The sequence below is a fragment of the Argentina silus genome (assembly GCF_951799395.1).
Source record: "Argentina silus genome assembly, chromosome: 21".
NCBI lineage: Eukaryota > Metazoa > Chordata > Actinopteri > Argentiniformes > Argentinidae > Argentina > Argentina silus.
In genome coordinates this window covers 11,713,502-11,720,877 of record NC_139675.1, presented here as the reverse complement: position 1 = coordinate 11,720,877, position 7,376 = coordinate 11,713,502, and positions in this window count along the sequence as shown.

Sequence of the window (7,376 nt, the reverse complement as noted above, 5' to 3'; positions counted from 1 at the left end):
CCCCCCCCCCCCCCCCCCACGCTTAGAGCTGCTGACTATCCATTAAACGTACATTTACTGTACATTAAAATTCAATCCTAATTCTTGCCGTCGTTTTCAATGTGAGTTCAATGAGTCAACTGGAGTCATGAATACACGTAGACAACAACAGTGAGGCTAGAACGTTCCAGAACAGTTGCAAAGTGTGCATCAAAAATTCCAATATGTCTGTGGCTGCGGTGTGGCATTGTCCTATGTAATACCCTTTGCTGAACTCTGGATATCCAGGGCTCCAGCTACTTCTATACACAGTGCATGTATTTGTTTGTTTGTGTCCTTTGTGCCGTGTCTGACTCAATCCAATAGCCAGCGTGTTCTGGAACAGCGTATGAGAGTGAGTGAGTGTGTGTGTGTGTGTACAGTATGTGTATGAGTGTGGGTATTTGTGTGTGTGTGTGTGTGTGTGAGCCCCCCACTGCCACCAATAGCAGAGCTGTGAGTCTGACCTCTAAACATTATTTGTCAGCATATGAGGAGGGGGAGATATGCTGCAGTGTTTTTTTTTCATACAGTATCCTCGCACGCCCCGTTACTGCCCTGCTCTCTCTCTCTCCCCCCCCTTTCTCTCTTTCAATTCCCATCGACCTTTGTTTTTTGCTTAACATACCTCTCTCTCTCTCTCTTTTATCCCCCCTCCAATCCTATTTCCCTCTCTCCCCCTCCCGATCTCCCTCCCGATCTCCCTCCATCCCTCTTCCCATCTCTTGACTCTCCCTTCTGCCCCACCCTCGATCCATCTGCCTTTCACACCCCCCCCCCCCCCATCTTTCCTCAGCTCCATCTCTCCTTCTCCCTCTCGCCCCCCCCCCCTCTTCTCTCTCTCTATCTCTGATGTGTATTCACAATTTCTCTCCCCATCCTGTCATGCTTGACACTTCTCCCTCACCCATTCTTTCTCTCCTCACCTCCTCAGTTCCCCCCTCCTCCGCTGTGCATGTTCACACCACGCTCTCCGTAGATAGCATCGCAGCGACACGCGAGTTCTCATGACCTCAGCTGTTCTTGTGCAACTGTCTCTTCAGCGACTGCGTTTAATCAGCGACTATCTGTGCCGTTGACGAGGCCATGACTGTCTTTTATATGGGGGTGGTTATACTTAGCTCGGTTCGCCCCCATATGAAGCTCTTTATCCAACTACAAGGTTGTTGTTGTTGTTGTTTTTTTGACAGTATTTTTAGCCTTTTCAATATAAAGGGGGTTGATGTTCATCATCATCACACAAGAGGCTCAGCGACAGACATTAGATACTGTACGGCGGAAACGAACGACATATGAGACATGGCAGACTGCAGCACAATGAGTAAAACTCCACAGTAATCCGTACTCAATCACATTAGTCCTGCTTGAATGAGGAAACATGCATAACCGCATGCAGACGTACATATATATAGAAGTGGTTGATGTGCTGTTCCCACACGCAAACATCACAATCACTGTAACATCTATACCACATCTATACCACATCTATACCACAAACAAACTAATACAAGGACACGTGTTACTCTCCGGGACAATAAAGTTGGTCTAATCTTAAATCTTCAATATGCGAGAATGTGTACAAATACAACAGAAACAGGGAGGTAAACTCACATTCACTTAGTTACGATGAACCCCGGCACCCGAGAGATGCAGTCAACAACTGAAATTAGCCGGTGAGATGAGGTGACACACACACACACGCGTGCGCGCACATACTGTACACACACACACACATCCATTGATGGAGCCACCGCCCCCTCAGTTATCCCGTCTGCATGAATACACACACACACACACACACAGACACACACAGCTCTCACGGTACCCCGAACACATTATCAGTCCTCTGCAAGGCTATACTCCTGTCCCATATCCCATGCTCACTGGCTACAATGTGTCTGTGGGGATCTGATCCGCATCGGAATCATGCCAGCCTCTCTCTCTCTCTCTCTCTCCCTACCTGCCTCTCTCTGTACCACTCTCTTCTCCCTCTCTGAACCCTTATCTTAGTCCCTCTCTCACCTCTCTGTCTCTCGTCCTCTCTTCCTGTCAGTGTGTGTGTGTGTGTGTGTGTGTACTGTATCCAGGCTGGTAAGAAAACCAGCTGTCTCTCACAGTTGAGTCCCAGGACACTGCTGCGCCAACATGCTAAAGGATGCTATCCTGCTCACCACAAATCCAGGGCAGGGCTTGACAGCGTAGCGTAGCCTAGCCCTGACCCATGCCCTACCGCTACCAAGCGCTAGGCCAACCACGTGCTAGGCTGATAGCTACTCAATAGGCTAACTATGCGCCGGACTAGCCATGCGCTAAGCTGGCTTCTCACTCCTCTTCTCCTCGTGCTCCAGCTATTCGCCATTCACTCAGGACCCTATTAGCTGCCGAGGCTTAGCCAGGCTCAGCCAATCAGGAAGCCCCGAGACCTGCCAGGGAGGGACTCCCCTGTTAATCTTGTGATGGATGGAAAGCAGAGGGAGGGATAGATAGGAGGAGAGGTGGGAGGGAGGGATAGAGAGGAGAGAGGGAGTAATAGAGATGAGGAGAGAAAGAAGGGATAGAAAGGATGAGAGGAGGGAGGGATAGAGCGCTAGAGAGGAGGGAGGGAGGGATAGAGAGGAGGGAGGAGTGAGAGATGAGGAGAGAAGGAAGGGATAGAAGGGAGGAGAGGAGGGAGGGATTGATAGAGATGAGGAGAGAAAGGAAGGACAGAAAGGAGAAGAGGAGGGAGGGATAGAGAGCTGGAGGGGAGGGAGGGAGGGATATAGAAGAGGGAGAGAATGAAGGGAATGATTGGGCATATGGGGTGAAAGAGAGCAGCTCAGTTATGCTCACTTGCTGTGGGCAGTCAGGACGATGTATTTTATGGTATTTAAATCCGCTTGGATCTCTCTCGAAAAAAAATTCATAATCCCTGTCAAATAGAAACTGATTACTATTTTGCTTTTTAGTCATCGTTCAAGGATTCAAAAACAGAAATGTTTATTTCTAGTGCGTGCATAAAGATGTCAACCTCCTTCCTGAATTGAAATGTTATGGATCCTGACCGTGACAGCAACCCGGCTCGTACAGCAGTCAAAGAAAGACTTTGCCAGAGGCCAAAGGTCACCGCAGGGTCACGATCCTCTCTCTCTAAAGCTGCCCTGAGGGAAAGGCCTCAAGTGTATGATGGAGTGAATGAGGATGGAGTGACAGGAGGCGTGGTAAAGAGAGAGGGAGAACAAAAGAGAGGTCAGGGATAAAGAGAGAGAGAGGGAGAAAAAGGGGGGGAGGGAGGCAAAGGGGGTAGATTATGATAGCTGTTTAATTATGCAACTGGTCAGACAAGTGTTGCTGTACGGATGAATTAACAATGAGATGTCAGAGACTGAGCAGGAAGGCACGCTTAGGGAGACATTTCACACGGATTAACTGTGGTGTTATTTTTGTACAGTAAATTACATGGTGATGCTGTTGACCTCTGTAGTACCACTCAGAACTAACTGAAATTACTCACATTTACATGCAATACTGATTATATTGGTACTGCGTGTAAGTGAACTGTATGATACAGAAACAGAACCACTGTTATGGTATTGTCATATATGGTATATACTGTATATGATTATTTTATTGTCACTATTGCACTGCATAGCAATTGACTATACTTCAGACCTATCCTAAATACATTTATATTATTTCCTAAAGATGCCAGAAACTGCCTGGGTTGAAGAGAACATAGGTCTACCTTCCCCATGATGCAATCTGACCAGGAAGGCTGGTGGAGGTAGAAATCAGATGATGGGCTCATTGTAATGCATGGAATGAAATAAGGATCCTCATTCCGTTCCATGTATTACAATGAGCCCGTCCTCCGATTTCAACCTCCACCAGCCTTCACTGAAATTGACTAGGTTGGAATTCGGGTCTCTTGCTTGCCAAATATCCGCCTTAGCCTGCTAAGCTAAAGCCGTGTTCAGGTCTCAGGCATGGCTACTCATTATGGGAGAGTGAATCCAAACCATCTCAGAGTCCACTACCCATACTGAACATAGAAGTCAGAATCAATCTGTTATGACAGGAGGACCATGTTCATAATCATTCTGTCCCTAATTTGCTACTGCTGTTTCAGACAGAGCATCTATAACATTGCCTGAAGGGTAAATTGAAAGAGGCAGGTTCTGCAGACTTTGCCATAGAGACCAGATCACAGCTCACACACAAACATGCCAGGAACGTGGATGCAGCTGCCAGCTCTCTCTCTCTGGATAAAATAGTCACTCTAACAGCATGGTGAAAATGAGACAGGGCCTTTGTCAGTGTTGATTTAGGAGTGTGGCAGTGAGTGTGTGACACAGTTTAGAAAGATGTTACTGTATGTGCACATCCAATTGTTGTAACAATTGTTGAGAAATTAGAGAGTTGGGGTCAAAACGCATTTTGGGAGCAGAAGTACAGTATGTGTGGTACAAACACAATACTAATATCAGAAATGTCAGAATAATTACAATATAAATCATTATTAGAATCTTACTCAAATAGAAGAGTGAACATGTAATGACGGTTGTACTGAAGCAGAGGACTCAAATGCACGACTCGGAGACAAAAACTTAAATCCAAGGTAGGCAGTTCAAAAAGATAATCCAAAAAGGGGTAGGCAAAAAGGCAAAGTCAGAAACACACTCGCAGATCAAAAACCAGGAATACTTATCACTAGGAAATGCTGGGACGTATGAAACGAAGGTACAAAGACAAACTGGCACAGAGACAGGGGAACACATAGACGAAATACACAGGGGAGGATGATGAGGAACAGGTGACAGCAATCAGGGCGGGGTAGACATCACACAGGCGGGAAACACACAAGGGCAGGAAGTGAAGTATCTAAAACGAGAGACGAGGTGAGTATAGCAACATAAAACAGGAAACAATGAGTGACTGACAGGAAACGAAGGCAAACATAAACTAAGGAGCAGGGCGAGACGTTACAGAACAAACACTGTGGCAGGAGATGAGGTCTTGAGAAAACAACGACTTCTTAGAGTCAACATTCAGGTATAATCAAAATGGCTGATGAATAGACACTGCAACAAATCCGTTACGTATTGTAGCGAATGGCGGGGTAGAGCAGCTTGCCCTAAGCGGGTATCGAACTCACAATCTTCCGCTTACAAACCGGCCACACTTGCTACAACACTAAGAGAGTTAAACTCCCTGGAAGAGCTGCTGACAGGCCTTACCCAGGGTAGTACGTAGTGCAATAATCTGCTGTGTTTGTATGCAGAGCTACACTACCAATAAGTCAAGGCCATATAACTACGAATGAAGAGGGACTACTGAATCCCTCTGCAATATTCTTCACCGTTAACTCATTACCATACAAATTCAACCTACAAGCTGTATTCTATGAACACCGTCACCATCTTCTTTCTCATTGGTCTACTGCCAGAGTCGGATAACAACATTGAGATAGATAAATAAATAAAAGTGCAAAGTGCCTCATCGATAGTGCAGTCCTGGGCCCCAGGGTTAATTTGGCTTGTGCTTACCACAGCACTAAGTCCTTGTCTTGCCTCCAATATGCTTTAGAATTATGACCACACACATCTATGGTAAAACCAGGGGTCATTTGGGTGTTAAGATTAGTATTGACCTGGGGGTTGTAGTCTTTTATGGTAGTTTACACAGCCTTACAAGCCTCCTAGGACCCCATATGTTATAAATGTAATCCAACACGATTCAATCTATTGTAGTCAGACATTTTTTACAAGGATAGCCAAACACATATGGGACTCATTTACTGTGCATTGTATATTACATCAACAGTGCCCTGCATGGGACAGTGAAGCATTGTTGAGAATCTCGACTTGAACCTCATAGTCATTGTTTGATTTTAAAATCCAAACTTTTGGAGTACAGAGCCAAAAGAAAAAAAAAGTGCTTCACTGTCCCATTACTTACGCAGGGCACTGTACTGTATATTGTAACTGTACAGGGCAGTTGTTTTTCCCACCTTTGGAGGTCTCCCTTGAAAAATGAAAAAAAAAAAAAAGATTTTAATCACCATGGGGTCAAGTCAAGTCAAATGAGCCCCTCATCATTCCCATCAATTGATTTGTTGGCAGGTACAGAAACGCAGCACACAAATCCCATTCAACAACGGGCAGACACAGAGTAACAAAAAGACTCAACAAAGGATATATGAAAAAAGTAGCAGTGCCTGTTCGCATGCATGCACACACCCACACACATACTGTAGTAGAGTCATGTATTAGAGCAGGAGAGCTTCAGACTACAGACGTATTGATCAGAGAGGGATCGTGCAGATGAGCTGGAGTGGAAAGACTGCTGACTGACAGCACAGTAGGAGCTGGCGCCCCCCCCCCCCTCCCTCTCCCCCCACCTCCCCCCTCACAGGCGAAGAGATCAATACAGGGGGGCGAAGATCTGGGGGGGCTACATCAGGGCTCAGATCTGTTTAGTTTATATGGCCAAGAGTTATCTTGTGTACATGCAAAATAAAACACTTTGAGAAAAGTCATACATGAATTAAATGCATCGTCATCATCATCATTTACAGTCTATAAACATGATCTAAGTCTCTCGTGGCCTATGATTCGGGCCTGGAGTTTTCCCTGGTTAGGTCATGTGGCCAGGAAAACCTCTTATATTTGACCTTGGAGATGTAGGTCAGGGTAAAGCCAAAGGTGTGTTCCCTTGAGTGGACTTCTTGTGGATAACCAGCCGCCTTCCCAATAAATCACTGGATTTGACTCAATCCTGGGGGATTTGCTTGAGACAGACAAACACATAGGCTCAAACTGTGGGCTGGATTGTATGTCTGTCTCCATGACGACACAATGTCTGATAAATCAACAGTTAAAGAACTCCTGATAGTGAATAGTGAAACCAAACCACCAGACCAGCAGCATTTAGTGTCAATTCACCCCAAATACAGTCAATAGTATCAGTGAGGGAGGAAGTGAAAGTATTCGAAAGGAGAAATAATCTTCCTGAACACATTCAGTCTAACTAACTGTGCCAAACTACTATGCAGAAATGCGAGTACGAATTCTAATGTCTTTACGACTTGAGTATGAGATGGGATTTCCCCTCATCCCTGTAGACTTTACACTACAAACATGGCCTTTTAGCCATTCAGTCTTATTAACTCATCCTGTTTATTTGATTGTAGCTATCTTTATTTTACTTTTATTTATTTACTCTATTTTTGTTTACCTTGCATTGGTCTCTACAGTCCTCTCTTTGCTTTTACTGTTTGAACATCCATGTCTGTAATATTTGTAATATGCTCTTTTGTTTTTATGTAGTTCTTTTATTTTCATTCTCTGATTTCCTGTAAAGCGCATTCTATTGCATCA